Here is a 19,816-nt window from a genome sequence, read left to right as displayed (position 1 = left end):
TATACAAAAATGACATTGCTGTGTCTATAGAAAACACTCCATAAGAAAGGCCTCTTGGATGTTTATCCTAATATTGATATAGTTTTAACGTATATTTCTGTGTGCACCTATCACAAATTGTTCGGCACAGACATCATTTTCAGAGCACAAGAGACTTAAAAATTATCTTCTTTCGACAACACGTCAAGAGAGGCTGAATTCTGGGTCTATTCTTTGCATCGAGTATGATGTGCTTCGTCAGATCGACTTTGATGATATTATTAATGCTTTCTCTGTGAAGAAGGTCCGAGGAAATCTTTATAATTCACAAGTAAGATGCATATATTTTGATTCCAGTAATTTATTGTTTTCTGAATTTTAATATTCAATTAAAGCTAATTTAAACTAAACATGAACTGTATAATAGCTTATGAATTGTTTGTGGGAGTTGGGGATGGCAAATTTTTGCACTGCCTAGGGACAGCACTATATCTAAATCCGACCCTGTGTGCAGCTACACCTGCAGACATCTGTAACCTCCTTGTCGATCATTTCATTCTACGTGACATTTTCCTATTAACAAATAAAAAACTTGAAAGCACGAGAAGAATTCAAGATCCAGCAAACCTTAGTAATTACAGAGAAACAGACTGCACAAAAATTAAAGCTCTTCCTGGATTAATAATTCATTCATGGTGTTCTGCCCAAGGGCAGGGCTTTCACTGCAAACCAGCTTTCTCCAATCTTTCCTATTTTCTGCCTTCCTCTTTGTCTCTGCATATGATCCATAAATCTTAATGTCGTCTATCATCTGATGTCTTCTTCTGCCCCGAACTCTTCTCCCGTTCACCATTCCTTCTAGTGCATCTTTCAGAAGGCAGTTTCTTCTCAACCAGTGACCCAGTGAATGGCTCTTCCTCCTTCTTATCAGTTTCAGCATCATTCTTTCGTCACCCACTCATTCCAACACAGCTTCGTTTCTTATTGTCTGTCTGTTTCACACGCTCCATTCTTCTCCATATCCACATTTAAAATGCTTCTAGTCACTGCTCTTCAATTCGTCGTAATGTCCATGTTTCTACTCCATACCATGCTACATTCCACATAAAGCACTTCACTGGTCTCTTTCTCCAGAGGTCCGCAGAAGATGTTCCTTTTTCTATTAAAAGCTCCCTTTGCATTGCTATTCTCCTTTTGACTTCTTGGCAGCAGCTCATATTACTGCTTATAGTACATTCCAAATATTTGAAGCTGTCCGCTTGCTCTACTGTCTCATTTAGAATGCGGAAGTTTACCTTATTTATTTTTCTTCCTATGACCATGGTTTTCGTCTTGTTGGCATTTATCTTCGTTCCATACTGCTCATAATGTCATTTAGCTTCAGTACCTTATCCCTTAGTATCATTTCCTCTTTTGCTAACAACGCCATATCATCAGCAAATCTTATGCACTTTATTCTTCTTCATCATACTATTATTCCTCCCATGTTCAGAAAACTACTAAATACTCCAAGTAGATGTTGAACAGGTTAAGTGATAAAGGGCATCATTAAAGTACTCCTCTCCCTATTTCGTTTCTTTCTGTCATTTCTTCTCCTATCCTAACTTTGACTCATTGGGATTAATGATATCTTCTAATTTTAAGTTTGGTCGAGAGAGAGAAAGCAGTCTTTATTTTTTACTGGTTCATTGGGACGAACAGTATTTCGATGCACAATGTCAGTAAAGAGGTTTGAATTAAATGTGTTTATCATCCTTTGAGCCAACATTTCTACGATTTCGAGTTTTCAGTGTTATTTATAGTGTGTAGTGTCTGAATTAACTACCCCAGACTGAAAATATTAATTAATTGTGAAAAAGTGTGTTTATTAATAAAAATATATTTCAAATTAATTACTTGAATTAGATTTATTCTAAAATATGTGTTTATTGATAAAAGATATATTATCTTATACATCTTGATTACACAACTTTTAACACTATATCACTTCGGAAAACGTATTATCTTAAATGAAATGTGTATAAATTACTAATGGAAACAATAATTAAATAAGTTGGTCTTCTTGACCGATGTTTCTGTAAGTGCGATTGTTGTTTATCTTTCAGGTTAAGGGTTAATACTTCTTCTATCTGCAGATCCAGTTCATATATAATCCTACGGAACCCTCATTATACTTGAGCTGTAGCTAGAGTTGCCAGCTTGTTTTGAAGAAAATACGGGAGATTAAGAAATTGACAAAATTTCACGTAGGAAATTGGCAATTTATTCAGTTCAATTACTAAAAACCAACTTTATTCTACACTTCAACACCTAGGCTCAAACTAAAAGTATTTTGAGACAGATCTTGTCTCGTGTAATAGTTGAAGTCGACTGCAGTTTGCAGCTCTGATTTGATTAGTTGTGTCATACTCCTGTTTCGAACACCTGTCCAATTATTGTTCATGAGATAAAATATCCTCTTTGTATGAACATTACAACTTGGTATGCACAGAACAAAACTAGCCAGTTTTTCCAAAATTATCATATTAATATTGTTTTATTTTAAACAGATGAGCACTAAAACCCATTTCCGGTATACATTACCTTCCGAAAAGACTGTACATTTCAGTGCATCTCTTAAACAACAAAATTAATCATATAAACTGTTATCATTCGCGGCAAAATCCAATGTTTAGAATAATAATTTTTATATTACAAAAATAACGGAGAAAAATGCTCAAAGAGAATAAAAATACGGCAGCTGGGAGACTCTTAAAAATTAGGGGCAAATACGGGAGATCCCAGGAAATATGGCAACCCTAGCTGTAGTCCTTCTACATCATGCCTAAACTGTCCAAAACCGATATCATACATGATACAAGTATCGGTGCTAACAGTAATACAGGATTTAGAATCAGTGACATAGGCTATATGAAAAACGAGCCTCATCTACCTGATTACCTACCACAAAATCAGTATTATTGAACTAAAATAACAATACCAATAATTTATACTATAGTTGCTGGTGTGAAGCATTATAAACTATACCTATCAGCATGAACATTATGACCACCTACCTACGATCGATATAAACCCGTCCAGGCGATAGCAGCGTCATCTGACGAGGAATGACTGCTAGTCAGACATACACACAGTGCATGTAGTATCAGTGAGCATGCTGTCCGTGTGTACAATGGGTAAGGCACGCAATCTATCTATGTTTCACCAAGGGCAAATTGTGATGGCCCAGAGGCTCAGCACGGGCATTTCGGAAACTACACGACTGTCGGGTGTTCCAGGAGTGCTGTGGTGTCTTCAACAGTGGCGAAACCAAGGTGAAACCACGTCCAAACGTACAGGGGTTGGGCGGCCATCCCTCATTACAGATGTCGGACGTCGTAGGCTGGGCAGACTGGTAAAACAGGACAGGCGGCAAACTGTGGCGGAACTGACATCAGACTTTAATGCTGGGCAGAGTACAAGTGTGTCTGAACACACAGTGCACCGAACACTTCTAAAGATGGGCCTCCACAGCCGACGACGCATGCATGTGCCAATGTTAACACCACGATATCGGCAACTACGACTGAACATTATGACCACCTTCCTAATAGCCAGTATGTCCACCTTTGGCATGGATAATAGCGGTGACGCGTCTTGGCATGGAAGCAATGAGGCGTTGGTAGATCGCTGGAGGGAGTTGGCACCACATCTGCACACACGTCACCTAATTCCCGTAAATTCCAGGGAGGGGGGCGATGAGCTCTGATGTCATGTTCAATCACAACCCAGATGTATTCGATCAGGTTCAGATCTTGCGAGTTGGGGGTCAGCACATCAACTGCAACTCGCCACTGTGTTCTTCGAACCACTCCATCACACTCCTGGCCTTGTGACATGGAGCATTATCTTGTTGAAAAATACCACTGCCATTGGGAAACATGGCCGTCATGAAGGGGTGTACGTGGTCTGCAACCAGTGTACGATACTCCGTGGCCTTCATGGTGCCTTGCACGAGCACCACTGGACCCATGGATGCCCAAGTGAATGTTCCCCAGAGCATAATTGAGTTGCTGCCAGCTTGTCTCCGTCCCATAGTACAGGTGTCAAGGAGCTGTTCCCCTGGAAGACGACGGATTCTCACCCTCCCATCGACATGATGAAGAAGCTATCGAGATTCATCAGACCATGCAACGCTCTGCCACAGCACCAAGGTCCAGTGGCGATGGTCACGTGCCCATTTTAGTCGTAGTTGCCGATGTCGTGGTGTTAACATTGGCACATGCATGGGTCGTCGGCAGTAATGGACATGTAACCAGTAATGGACAGGTTGACATTTATTTTGTAATAATAAGAGTACCATGTGAAATTTTGCATTGGTTGTCCATCTAGTAATAGGCGATATTACTACAAAGAAGTGCAAGTTACGAAACGTACCACCAGAGGTCAGGTATTTCTATAAACTACTGTACATGTGGTTGCTGCATGAAGCATCTCTTTGTTTGAGGCAGGAGTAAGGAAATTTGTAAAGGTGTGTACACGAAGAATCTGTTTCATACACAAGACATCTTTGACTAATAATTGTGTTTTGAATTTTATTTAAATTAAGGATTGAAAGACTGTGTTAAAGTTGTATTTATACATAATTAATATCACACATGTGTTTTAGAACACATGTTCATTACTGGTTTAAAATTGTTCATGTTTTCCAATAATGGACATGGTATGTCCATTACTGGATTTTATTAAATGTTTTTCACGTGGCTAGATATTGAAACTCTATAGTATACTTATGATGTCAACAGAATGATACAGCAAAATAAGCATAAAATCCAGTAGTGGACAGGAGGTGTCCATTATAGGCATTATGAATGTCCATTATTGGATAGGAATACATACAGGTATTGCAATTAGACATTTTATATTTTAGATACCATCTGCATTTTATAAGAAATGGCTGATGCAGGAAGGAGACCCTTCTTTAAATATAAAGAAGAGGACATGGAGAAGGCAATTGAGGCTGTGAAGAAGAAGGGAAATGTCTTTCGCTGGTGCCAGTGAAGCTTTCAGTGTGCCTCGTGCGACACTCATGCGAAAGGTGAAAGAAGGTAAGAGTGCCAAGAGAAAAATGTGCCCACCAACTGTACTAAGTGAAAGAGAAGAAAGTCGATTGGTGCAGTGGATAGGTGATATTGGAAAGCTTGGCTTCCCTCTTATTAAAGAAGATCTTCTATGTACAGTGAAAAGAATAATGGACAATACACAAAGAGTTAATCCCTTTAAGGATGAAAAACCAGGCAAGAAATGGTTTGATGCATTTCTTAATCGTCATGCAGAACTGAAAGAACGAGTTGCAGAGCAACTTATAGCTAGCAGGGCCTGTGTAACGGAAAAACAGATCAGAAGCTGGTTTGCAGAGGTGAAATCATTTTTCCTAGAGAACAGTTTTCATTATGTACTTTTAGATCCAACACGCATATTTAATGCTGATGAATCCGCGTTCAATCTGTATCCAAAGTCAGGAAAAGTGTTGAGCATAAAGGGAGAGAAAAATGTCTATGAAGTGATTAGTGGTTCGGGAAAAGAATCATTAACAGTTTTAATTACAGTTCGAGCAGATGGTTTAATGGTGCATCCATTCATTCTGCATCCATATATCCATATTCCAGCTGATGTGATTAAGAGTGTGCCTGACAACTGGGCTATTGGAAAAAATCAGTCAGGATGGAAGACAAGTGCGACTTTCTATGAATATATTTGTAATGTATTCCAACTCTGCTTGTGAAGGAGAAGGTGAAACTGCCTGTTGTTCTCTTTATGGATGGACATAAATCCCATCTCAGTATGCACTTAAGTGAATTTTGGTCTCAGAAACAAATCATCTTGATTGGTTTGTACCCGAATACAACGCACATTCTGCAATCATGTGACGTTAGTGATTTTAGACCAATGGAAGTTTCATGGAAAAATGTCGTCCATAAATGGAGAGCTGAGCACTCATATGAGGCAGTGACAAAACAAAACTTTGCACAGTTGTTCAGCAGTGTAACATCATCAGTCAAACCATAAACTATTCAGAATGGTTTTAGAATTAGTGGGCTATTTCCTTTTGATGCTGATATTGTCAATTACAGCAAATGTGCCCCAAGTGAGATTCTGACACACGCAATAGTTCGAGCATTCCAAAATGTTGAACCACAACAAGAAAATGAAGTGAAAGTTATTCAAGGGCATCTTACTTACTTAGAATCTTTGATTGCACCAGAAAAACTATCACATTTCAATGCTTGCTTTAATGAATCTAGAGAATGGAATGGTGAAGAGTGCCCAAAAGATTTATATAATATCTGGATGAGTATAAAAAATGAAGCTCATTCACTAGATTCAAACAATTCACAATCAGTACCAGTGACATTCCCTGCGAATCAGTCAGCATCAGTGACATTCTCTGTCAATCAGTCAGCATCAGTGACATTCCCTGTGAATCAGTCAGTATCAGTGACGTCCCCTGAAGAACGATCAGTATCAGGTAATTTACTTCAGACCAGAAATGAAACAACACCTAGCAAAACAGGATTGGATGATGATGAGGAAACTACATCAAGTGTCGGAAGTCCTTTTAAGAGAGCCCTATTCTGGCCTGAAAAGCGAGAAAAGACAAAAAATAAGAGGAAAATTGAAAAGATACAATCGGTGATCACATCAAATGAATGGAAGAAATACTGCATGAAAAAGGAAAAGGAGAAAACTAGAAGAAGCAGGAAAAGAAAAAGAACAGCTTATCCGTGAAGCAAAGAAGAAAGAAAAAGAGAACCAACAACATGAGAAGAAGAACAAATCCAAACTACCTCAGAAAAGACAAAAAAAACCAGAGTCATATATTCAGAAACTGAAACTGAGACTGAAGAGTGCTACGACAATCTCTGTGATATACTAGTGATAATATAGTATTCACTGACTCTGATGATGACACTGGCTCTAATTATGACACGTCACTAACAAAAGGCAAAATTGATATTCAAGCAGAAATGTATTATGCAGTCCATTATGATGACCATTTGCCTTCAGTGGGACGTGTTATTTCAATTCAAGAGAATCTGTGTCGGATGAAATTTCTAAAACAAATAATGGAAAATACCTACATCTGGCCTTCTAAAGATGATATTCAAGATGTTTGTATGTATGTATTTATTCATACTGCAATGGGTATATACCCGGTGGCAGTGGTAACTAATTACACTCAATAATGACAATAATAAACTTATTAATTAAAAATACAGTCAGTAATAATACCAATAATTAATACAAATAATTAATACTAACAATAATTAATAATAATAATAATAATAATAATAATAATAATAATAATAATAATAATAATAATAGGGAATATCCTAAATTAAATGAAGTACGATCACTTAAAATAAATCTAATTTGTATCTTAAATCTAAGTTCGAACTAAAACCCACGAGTATGATATGTTCATATCTGCACAAGTACCTTTCCACATTACACTCATTTCGCTGTCAACTCACTCACTGCACTGGAACTGCGACACATTTCACTGATTCTATCCTGATTTCACTAACACTTCAAAAACATTTCACTGTTCATATACTTTGCACTGCCACTATAAACTATAAAGCTTCCCTGACAGGAACACGTTTCACTGACACAACACACTTCACTGACACAACATAATTCTTCACTGATACAACACTTCAATAACAAAATATCATTAACATCCTTTACATACTGTGTATAATTACCGTCTATTAGTAAAGTCCTTAAGCCTATTTTTAAATACATTTTTGGTTGTTGGTAAAGCCTTTAGTAAATCTGCAGGTAAAGCATCCAGTCCCTGATAGTACGATTGAGAAAAGAAAACTTTCCAGTGTCCGTCCTCTGTCTTCTTTCCCTCAATTTATATGAGTGGTCGTTCCTTGAAGAGTAATTTGGCGGTTGCAACCTATTTTTTATTTCTCTCCAGGCAGGCTTACCTCTGTATGTTTTGAACAGTGCGCATAATCGAATTCGCGTTCTCCTGTCCTTGAATGTGTCCCATTTTAATGGTGAATTTTTCCGACAACACTTGAGAGCCCGTTTTTTAATCTTTTCCAGTGTCTTAATATGTTCTAATCTGTAAGGATTCCAACATGCAGCACCATATTCCATTACTGGACGTACTAGTGATTTATATGCAATCTCTTTGGATTTATCAGAGCCTTTTCTTAGTACCCTCATCACAAAGTGTAACGCTCTCCATGCTTTTCTCGCTGTGTTCGTAACGTCTTCCCCCCAGCCGAGATGTTAATATATCATTCATTTTGCATGGCCTAATTAAATTAATGGGTAATGGACCTTTCACAATTGATCAGAATCAATTGTTAAAAATTCGTGCAGCAAGTAGGTTGTTTAAATTAAACAGAAAATGAACTTGGTTTGGTTTAATAAGGTACCCATTTCCTTAAGCACTTATATAACAGGAATATGATTATCTTGTGGATTATTTTTTACATTTCTTATCATCTGAATTTAGATTTCTTTCTAATGTAAAAATAATGTGTAGTGTTGATATCCAAGGGTATTCTATTATTATACTTCGATTAAAAATGTCCTATCATTCTTGTTTGTTTTAAGTGTTCCTTTTGATGTTAAACGTAAAAAATAAATACATATTTTTGTAAATGTCCATTACTGGAAATGGAGAGTTATTGGCCTGTCCATTTCTGGTACTGAAACTCATCATTAAGGAAATAATTATTATTTTAAAATTATTGGGAATATGTTATTTATTTTGGGGAAATATTGTAGGGATGTGTGCAAATTAAACGCATGGAAATGTTACCTTAAAAAATGTATTAATAATGAATAATAATCAAATGAAGAAATCCGACCTTAGCATGTCCATTACTGGGGGTATCACCAGGCATAATAAAAGCCTAAACTAATCAAACTAATTCGTATATGCAAGGTGTATGAGTACGAAGGGAACAATCTCAGCGCTAGTTTAGCCCTAGTAACATATTAAACTAATCAGACTTCAGATTGGAGTATCGTATGAAACAAATAAATACAATTGAAATGTAGACAAATGGCATTTACAAGTTATATGTAGCGTTATACTTAATTATAATGCATAATTGCGAATACAGAAATAAGGTACCTAAGTAGGCTACTGATAACCTATGTCAACACATCAAAATATGCATGCGATGCAACTGAGAATTATTGAATCGTGCATAAAAGAATGTGCAAGAATTTCGTAATGAAGCGTGTGTGCTTTATTTCAATTAACTGGGTCATTCTAAGTTAAAGTCTGCACGTGATGGCCCTTAAAAATTACTTCCTTTCAAATGTAGCAATTCTAATTTTATAAGAAATATATATTACAGCATAAATTGGATAAAAATATCCCAGCAGTAAACAATAGATATAATTTATCTTAGTTTAGAACATTTGTAAAGAAACTAATTGTCAAGTAAGTTACTTGTCCCCCTAGCATAGTCATCAATACAGTGGTATAAATTTCTATCAGTAGTGACATTTTGTAAGTTTTTTTAATATTAATCAAAAATATAAGAATTCGTTAAATAAATCCAATGAAGCAGTAATAGTAGGTATTTAATTAAAACATGCATATATAATTTATGAATGACATTTATGTCACTTAAGTTACCATACAAAGATTATGCTTTCTGAAAGCTGTCTGCATTGGCATAATATTTTGACTTCTTAACTTAGCAACAACAAATCTTAATGAAAACAGTTAAGATAATGGATTGTCTAAGATACACACAGTTTAGTGCTATATCATATAAAGTTTTCAAAATTGGGTGAGTATGTTTATTGCACATCACATAAGTTACAGTACCGGTACCATAATTACAAAGCATCTGGTCAAAAACCATTATTTTAAAATATTTTAAGTTATGTGTTCTGAGTTCATAAAAATTAATACAAGAAATTAAATGCGGATCTTTTGAGGGTATGTCAGAATTAACCCTTATATCACAAAATGTCACATAAGTTACTGTCACTTAAGTTACTCATGCTCTAGTAAAACTGATGCATGTGAGTGTAAAGTAATGTATGTGACATGAAACATTAAAATCTTCATTAAATGGAATAAATTATATTTCTAACATCGGTTATTTATATTTATTAATGATTTTTATAACACTTTTTATTAGCAGACATTAAATTAAGATTAACAAGCCCCCGTTTTCATTTTCATAGGAAAATGCCCCTTACACCATCTGAGAAGCAAACATTTTACAGGGAGAGAGTAAAAGCAGATGAAAATAAGAGGGCAGAATATCTTAAAAAATAAAATAGGGAGAGAGAAAAAATGGTTGAGAAGAGAGTTGAAGCTTGATACATATGTAAAAGATAATATGTCTGAAAGAGAAAAATGCCGGCAGCGTAGGTCAAGAGAAAACAGAAGAAATGTCAACAGTCAACTAATTGCTGTTATCAACTTAACTCCTCCACAGTCTCCAGAGATTATTACATCAGGAATCAACAGACTCAGGAGTCAAAATAGAAGCAGAGGAAGAAAGAAGGTGAGAAGAGATAGAAACAAAGTCCATAGAGAAATTAAAAAGCTTTCTGAGACCCTGGCTTCTGCTGACAAATGTGCCAACAGGTATAAAAAGAACACGCAAAGGCTGAGAAAGAGGTTGAAATTGTTGGAAGAAAAAAATAAGAAAGTTAATGTCAATGCGTCTATCACCACCGATGAAAAAAAAAGTGTGATCAATGCACACCAGAAATGACACCAATGTCCAAAGTAATGAAGGACACAGAATGCATTATAGTGCCTGATAATATAAAAATAAAACTTCTGTTTCATGATGCTATCATTAGATGCATCCAGTCGAAATGAGAAGACAAAACAGTGTATTGCACAAATATTGAAAGGAAAACTTCTTCGAAAATATGGTTTGATAAGAAAATGTATGAATACTGTTCGCTGTTATTCAAAGTAGAGAGAACTGAGAATCGTAACAGATCCTCTTTCAAGAATCTGCAGCAAAATGTAGTGTTATTTTTGTCGTGATGATAATTCTAATGTTACTCTGGGAAGGAAACAAACACTTGTGAAGAATAAGGTAAAGAAACAGAAAAAACTGCTTTGTGACACAATGGAAAATCTTCATAAGAAATTTTGACATGAAATTCCTAATTCTAAAATTCGTCCCCAGAATATCTCAGAATTTAATAATTTTGTACTCAGATATCCCTGGATTTTAAGTGTTGATTATTATAATTTTATGAAATTTCATGGCAAACGAAATGGCATTTGGTATCTTCAGGGAAGAATATTGTCTTGTTTTTTGTAAGAAAGCACCAGCAGTTTGCAAATGTTATGGTTTAACAGATTTGAACAAAAACATTGTTAACCCAGACGAAGAAATCCAAGAAACTTCTCAAATAATAAGACCTAATAAACAAGAATTCAGTGAAGGAAAGTGGGTTGTAATCAGTGGTGTGTGGTGATAAATAATCCTGATGGTGCACAATTATTTATTATTATTATTATTATTATTATTATTATTATTATTATTATTATTATTATTACAGGTACTAACTATTACATAACTATTAACATATATTACGTAGGTATATATATATATATATATATATATATATATATATATATATATATTTACATAATTTTGTTAGTCAAGAAATTGCAGTTAATCAGTTTCCTATGTAAGTCCAGTACTAGCAAAGTAAAGTCTTCAATTTCTATTGCAGCCCACCGTAAATAATATTGTTTTTGCTCTATTGCGTTTTATAAGACAGTTCACACGCTAACAAGCATTCGATACGTGTGCCGTCTCATCAGCCTTAACTGCTAAAAAGTCAGCAGCTTTCTTTATTTCTTTGAAATCTCATCATGGCATACATCAAAATGGCTTGAAGGACTTCATTCTGTATAGTGTTTGATGTGCTCTTAAACACTGTTCCTCTTTCCAAATGTTCCTTAAGAGTGCGTCTAATTCAGAACTGAAATTGATGAGGACAAAGAAAAATACTAGAATTTAAAGATAAGTTTCCGTCATCGTGACCTCTTAAAGTCAACTCAAAAGCTCCACAAAACTGCACGCACATATCTGTTCTTGGTAACTTTATCATTGTGAAGTGCAACAATCCAATTGTGTCTGTATGTTTGTTTGACCCAACACTGCTAATTTAACATTATTGTTGATGTGTGCAGCTGAAGAACCGTGTTTTTTAATTCTTTCATTCATATGCTTCAAATCAATCATATCTGCAGAACGACAGTGAAAATTATTCAGTTACTACGCACAGTCCTAAATTCAAACAGAAAAATAAATAAAATTCATAAAACGTACTTATTTTCGTCAAATGTTCGCTGTCGAACAATAGGCAAGGAAAACAAAATACAGCGTCTTTTATATTGTAGTCGCATATTGCATTTTTCATAAGTCCGAATGTTGAATTTTCTTGTCACTTCTCTATTACTGTTCTTCGTCACTTATAATTTTAATTCATGTGTAGGTCTACCCATCTTCTTTATTTTGATCTTTGATTATAGAAAATTACACATTTAAAAGATTTTGCACACTATTCATTGTAACATTTATGATGGAACGAGCTTGAGAACACATCTGAAAGTGCTCCTAACCCCTCCTACGCACACTGTACTGCCTCCCTACCATGCTCCAAAGCCTGCCAGTGAAACAGTACTATTGCGCATGCACGAATGGAACAGTGTGCCGCAAGTGTCGAGTGGTAAACGTAAATCTCAGGCATCAACAAGAACAGTACACATGAAGTGTTATTTTTACATAGTATTATAATAAAGAATTATGTCGCTCACATAGTCTACTGCAGCTCATTGATATAAATTTAAAAACATGTGTTATTTGAAGAGGTGGTGCACTGCTCCTGTGCTCCTTAAGAGAAATTGCCACTGGTTGTAGTAAAGTACAGTGAAAAACACTATGCAGGAGTTATTACAAAGACAGGGGAAAATGATAATCAAATAAAAGTTCTTCACTGCATTGGAATCAATAAGTTTATCTTGCCTGTATCAGAAGCTTAGATATGTTAATGTATGAAGATACATTTAAAATAAATCCCCCCAAATATTTAAGTAAGTGTTGTCTCTCTCTAGATAAAAATACATGGGAAAAGTTCTTTACTCTAAATTGTGAGTAATTCCTCTGCCAACATTCTGCACTCTTCTTGATAGACGTTTAATTTTTCTTTTGAAAGAAAGCAGTGATACATGTCACATATGTTACTATTGTGTCACATAAGTTACTCATACTGGATTAGCAGTTTTACTTATAAATCTGAGTATATTCTACAAAAAAATGTACAATTAAGTAATTTTACACTGAATTATTAAGATTGGTTGAACAAAGAGTTATCTTTTGAATTTGTGATAAATAGAGACCATGTTAACTTACGTGACACAGTTCCCAAAATATTTTTAAAGAAATAAGCCAAAAGAAGTGCACTGCCAATATTTTCCCAGTTAAGATAGCTGTTATTAGGTGTTCAAAAATAAAGTTAATTTAATTTTTCTGCAACTTTTCTATTTATTTTTTTCCCCTCCTGTAATGAGCACTTACTTAGAATAACCCAATTACAATATTAGGTACTGTAATAGTAACGAAAACTGTATGGTATAATTTTTCGTAATATACTAATGTATCTCGTTTTTAGTTCAGATTGTGCATATTAACAAACATCGCAATATTTATAATGTAGGTTATTCACATAAAGGACGCAATAGTTTAAATTTAATAAAACAAATACAGTAAACAATAATGGATTACACAAGAGTAACGTCAATAACACTTCACTTAGACCTAATCTCAACTTACTTTACATGCCAGTCAGTGTTTCACTTTCACATTATGTTATTACACATATTTACTGTTTATAACACAAACAATTCACTTAACTACATAGAAGGCCGCAATAATTAATCAAAATAAAGGCAGATATTACACATACGAACTTCGTCTGCAACAACGTAATTTTCACATAAAAAATAATATTATACCTTAAGTTGCAAATGAATTAAATCTGAAGTGTCTCACAATCACTGTTTCAAATTTTATTACTGTCAAATGGGTAAACCTGGAACATTATTATAGGGTATTTTCGTTACTATCCTAAGATAATATTCCAAGTTTTCCCATTTGACGGTAATGCAATTACACTACATTTCAGAGAAATATATGTTATTCTTCATGCACTCTAACTAATTCATATGGTTGAAACACCGCCCTTCGCGATCAGCTGTTTAGCAAGTCACGTGGTCTGCCTTACGGGCAGCATTGCAAACTCCAGTTTGCAGAAATACATTCAATCATTCAAACTCCTGTATCTCCTCATGAGGAGCCTAGGGCATTCACAAAGTGCCTCCATCGGACCCTATTTGTAGCCAACTTCTTCACTTTGCTTCATGTTTTCCCCTCCCTAGCAATTTCCTCCAAAACTGTTCTCTTCCATGTATTTTTTGGCCTTCCTGTTGTTCTACTACCCTGGGGGTTCCAATCCAATGCCATTCTTTCTACTGCTCCATCTTCTGTCCTATTGTGTGCCCTATCCAATTCCACTTTCGTCTTTTGATTTCTATTGTGATTTCTTTCTGATTTGTTATCTTCCATAGTTCTGAGTTTATGATTATATCTGGCCATCTAATTTTTAAGATTCTTCGTAAACATCTATTAACAAATGTTTGCAGTTTATTTTTTATAATTTTACTTGTTTTCCATGTCTCACAGCCATATAATAAGACTGATTTCACATTACTGTTAAAGATTTTAATTTTTGTAGCTCTAGATATAATATAAGATTTGCATGTTGGGTACAATTGGACAAATGCACTATTTGCATTTTTATTCGATTTTTTACATCCTCAAAGGCTCCACCATCCTTGTCAATTATACTACCAAAATATTTAAATTCTTGAACAGTATCGATGGTATGCAGAAATACACTAAATGCTTTAAAAAAAAACATTAAATACAGCATAAAACCCACTACATTTTTAGATGTATGTTACATATTAAAAAAATAGTACTAATACGCTATAAATTATAATTAAACACTTACCGAAACTACAAAAGAAGAGATTCTACATAATCATTATCTTCTTTTTCTTCTTCTTCTTAAATTTCAGCCGTAGTTATGGAAGGTGAAGCACGTGCAGTTGCTGGTTTGTATGTTTCCATTGTTCCGATTTTTTTAACAGGGTGTTTAGGCAAGTCAAAATCATGTCAACATTTATCACACCATCTCAGTGCAGTCTTAACTGTTAAAATTCACCGTGATACCTTTGCCCCCATTTTATTTCTAATTTTGGTTTTAATTATATTCATCTGGCTAAATAGCCTTTCTACTTCTGCATTTGACCAGAGAAGACAGAGCATAGAGAGTGCGAACTCGGCTAATTCTTTGAATGGGTTTACATCTGAAGCATCTTTATAGACTACCGGTATTGAAACACTTTACACCAAAAACCACTGTTAAAACGTGGTGTGGTGGTTCCACGTGTTATGTATGATTCGGGACTTTCCCTTCACTACAGACGAGAGAAATGCTAACACACGACAAAGTCGAGTTTAGTTGTTTAAGGAAAAAACAAATTTCAATTGGCCTGAGCGTGAAAAAAAAACTAAACTTCCCACTGCCCACAGTTCAATAATATTTCCCCATCGACAGAGAGAGAGAAAAAACCTGGATTTAGTGGAAAAACCACCGTATTGGCAATACTGCTTAAGCCTGTATTAGATCACGATGGCAGTGCTGTTCGCCTCTTTCCCACAACACATTTCTCGCTATCGAGATCTCTTCAAGTGTGTAACGGACCTTAACGTGTGGAGGAGGACTCTCGCTAGCGAGATCTCTTCAAGTGTATGACGAGCCTGATACAGTGACACAATGATTATGTTTTGTGCCCATTCTCTCCGACAGCCAACCGATTTGACGGAAATGTACGGGGCTTACACATATCTCTTTATATCTTCCATGTTCAATAAGCACCCATTAACCACGCCCACTTTTCTGTCTCATTTGAAATGTGGGATATAGCTACTTTCAATTGGCTTCAAACATTTTGACACAAAAACTACTCTGTGAACTTAATATAACTCGCTGGTTTCAGATGTAGTTGCACTATAGAGCAGAAATCAGGTAATCCAACAATGTTCGACTTTTCGTGAGAGAATTTAAATTAACTTACACAACTTACGTTGTAAGCATAACTACCTACAGCGTATGGAATAGTTTGAACGTTCAGGGCTAACGAATACAGGAAAATCTACAGCTGCTATACAGGCAAGACGATTGTAGCGCACACGGAGTTCTACACTCCTAATTCTTAGGTTGATATGAGAATCAACCTTGCCAACAATAAACAACTGTAAGAATAGCACTATAGGCCACTTTCTCAGTTATCAAGAAGGATAAAATTAACTTCTATTGCATTTTTTTTGTGCAAAGGATTTTTTTTTTTTCGTGTTTGCAAAATACACCGTAATCTAATTCAGTAAATATTTACAATACCGATACCAAAGGAAGGCGGACAGTAAGAAACAGCAATTTTCTGAGACAATTTTCGGTATATTGGCTAGGTATAACAAAAGCCTACCCTAACCTGTCACAGATTCGCATATGTAACGCATAGAAAAAGCCTAAATTAACCTGTAATAGATTCCCGAGCCTCTTCGCCGGCGATTCTTTAACAGCAACTTTCCACCATTTCTTGGTATGAAATTGACATCCCAACTTTTTTCTTTTAGATGCGTATTATTCGACTTGAATACAGTAATGTACGTACATACATTTGTACTTTAACTTGGAAACGCAATAGCACACAGATACCTTAATTTTACCATATGTTTAATTCCCGTATCACGTTGTTTCTATATGAAGTAAAATATGCAACCGTGCAAGTCATAAATATTATGAGGCCGTGTCTCAAAGCTACATTTTCAGCTGAAGTGAACTAGATTGTTGACTAAATAGCCGGATGAGGCATCAGAAGTCATAAACCAAAGCTACATAGTGCATAGCAGTCAAGTCCGTAGTAGCTAGTAAACGAAAATGCTTGCTTGATTGTTGACTTGTTCACTAAACAAATATGGATACCTCATCAGCAATTGGGGTTATGAAATCTGAAAATGCTTTGGAAGTGAAATAATGTAAATATAATGTAGAATAACACGTAACTTTCAACACTGACATTGTTAGCACCTTCTGTATAATGTTTTAAACATTATTGTAATATATTAAGCCCTTACCTTTTCCACATAACCCGTAATGAAACAACATTAGGACATTGCCTTCTTAATTCAGTGCTGCACTGTGATGTCATGATTTTTATAAAAAATATTCTATGAAGAAGGCCATGTTTCAAACATAAATTTCCAAAGCGCCCTAGTGTGTAATTTACAAGTCAGCTAGTTGCTAATCACTAGTGTGTAGTATGGACTTGAGCTTTGAGACACGGCCTGAGTACTTGGAAAATATAACCTCCCCAATGGAGACGCGAAATAGCGTGCTAGTATACCCACGTCATAATATAATGAACGTAAGGAATGTTTAAAGCCCATATGATATTATATAGTTCCGCAAACTAAAACATGTCACCAGGGGCGGCTCGTCCATAGAGCTGCGGAGCTGCAGCACTCCCTGCTTTAACAGGAAAATAAAAATAATATTTATTTTAATTTTTAGAAGAATTGTTACAGATTTTATTGGTAAATTCCTTTATATTTCATCTGGCCGGGAATATGTACTATTATCTTATCCATAATCTTTCTGCGCGTCGACTGTATTGGAATTGACACTGCATTCAAAGTCGTCCTGGGATCTGCAGGGTGGTCAGCTCATAGAGAGTGTGTCTTGTTTGGTCGGGGGGTAGAGAGGTGAAGGGAAGCAGAGGGAAACTGCAGAGCCAGGCCACAAGAGATCTTTCCTCCCCTCCCACACCGCTAATGTAATGCTGCGTCAAATGGATTCTCTATTCCCTTCAAACTTAATGACAAAATTTTTATTTTCTTTTCACATACTTATTGTTGTAGAATCTTATCGAGTTAATATAACGAAATTAATATTCTCTTTTGCCTTAACTGGTCGATGCTTTCTGTCTTCAGTGAACTCAAGAACACATCCTCACTCATCATAGTAAGTTGCAGTTCACACAGTTCTCAATCTAAGACACAGTCATTTACGTTTCTCTTATTAATTTTGTAAAAATTTGCCCTTTTAACAATTAATAGTTCAAACTTTTAACTAATAAACAACTGTTCCATGCGCTTACGTACATATAATCTCTACACGAGATGTTCTGTAACAGATTCATGTGAATTATTAAGATCTTGGCATTAATAGCATTGAGATATGTATATACTTTGTTCTGGAAACGAGCATCATTGAAAAATTTTTGAGTATAGATATTACATTTGATACTTTCTTCTCCACAGCTGTCGCCCCAGCTCCCACCAAATATGGAAAGCTACATAACCATCAAACTGGACGACTATTAATTCTGATCTTAACAATTTTAAAGTATTTTAGTTAAATTTATCATCAGCAATTGTAACATTTTATTACGGCCCATAGAGCCGCCTTGTATTTATATTGTAATTTCTGCCTTACAATTATTGTTTTTAAATAGAAACATGCCTTTTAATTTTAACATTAATTGAGTTTACTTGTACGGCAACATATAGTGTACTCACACCATACATATGGGCTTACTTGTTTCTGATGATGGCTCCATAGAGCCGAAAACGTTCAAATAAATATATATTATGTAACAAAATATTGTATAACCAATATATTTGTTAAATAAGGATAAGCATAGACGGCACACGTAATAAATTGTCATTTATAGTAATTAGCTTATCGGCCCCATCATGCCTCTTAAATATGGAACTACGTTACTTACCAGCCGAAAATTAACTTTATTGACCTGGACCAATTTCCTGGATTGACACCAAGCGAAGAGATCAAAACAGCCGTGAATATGAGACTGTAATCTAGCTCGTTGCTGTAATCTAAGGCTGTGTCTCAAAGCTCAAGTCCATACTACACACTAGTGACTAGCAACTAGGTGACTTGTAAACTACACACTAGAGAGCTTTGGAAATGTATGCTTGAAACATGGCCTTCTTCATAGAATATTTTTCTAAAAAACCATGACATCACGGTGCAGCACTGAATTAAGAAGGCAGTGTCCTAATGCAGTTTCATTACGAGTTATGTGGAAAAGATAATGAAGGGCTTAATGTATTACAATAATGTTTAAACCATTGTACAGAAGGTAGTAACAATGTCAGTATTCAAAGTTAACTTGTTATTCTACATTATATTTACATTATTTCACTTCCAAAGCATTTTCAGATTTAATAACTCATTTGCTGATGAGGTAACCATGTTTGTTTAGTGAACAAGTCAACAATCAAGCAAGCATTTTCGTTTACTAGCTACTACGGACTTGATTGCTATGCTCTATGTAGCTTTGGATCATAACTTCTGACGTCACATCCGGCTATTTAGTCAACAATCTAGTTCACTTCAGCTGAATGGAATGGAATGTTATGTTTTATTTAACGACGCTCGCAACTGCAGACTTCAGCTGAAAATGTAGCTAGAGATGGCCGATATTTCACAAACCGATATTTTGTCACAGGTATTTTTTTGTCACAGATAAACCTGTGACTGATGACGCGAAATACTGTATCTGTGACAAAATATCGCTATCGAAATCTGCTCCGTATTCAGTACTCTGTCACCGTTGCAACGTCTGTGACTGATATTTTCTCCTCTACGTCGTGGGTTTGCGCAATCGGGAGGT

At 35.4% G+C, this 19,816-nt stretch overlaps 1 protein-coding gene and 1 long non-coding RNA gene across 6 annotated transcripts in view; one reads left to right on the top strand and one right to left on the bottom strand.

Moving 5' to 3' along the window:
• The window catches only part of LOC138693249 (zinc finger protein ZFP2-like), a 107,427-nt gene extending 87,822 nt beyond the window's left edge, over nucleotides 1-19,605 (bottom strand). For all 5 annotated transcript variants that reach the window (XM_069817085.1, XM_069817081.1, XM_069817080.1 and 2 more), the window contains exon 1: nucleotides 18,908-19,605. The gene's annotated coding sequence lies outside the window, so the exon portion shown is untranslated. The remainder of the gene's footprint in view (nucleotides 1-18,907) is intronic.
• LOC138693250 (uncharacterized) lies at nucleotides 84-4,536 on the top strand. The gene is made up of 2 exons (XR_011330263.1): nucleotides 84-310; nucleotides 3,258-4,536. It is a non-coding gene; the product is annotated as an uncharacterized lncRNA (long non-coding RNA).
• Nucleotides 19,606-19,816: the final 211 nt, after the last annotated feature.

Source organism: Periplaneta americana, chromosome 17 (assembly GCF_040183065.1).
Source record: "Periplaneta americana isolate PAMFEO1 chromosome 17, P.americana_PAMFEO1_priV1, whole genome shotgun sequence".
Taxonomy (NCBI): Eukaryota; Metazoa; Arthropoda; class Insecta; order Blattodea; family Blattidae; genus Periplaneta; species Periplaneta americana.
The sequence above is the reverse complement of the archived record's forward strand: the minus strand, read 5'-3'. Positions and strand labels throughout refer to the sequence as shown.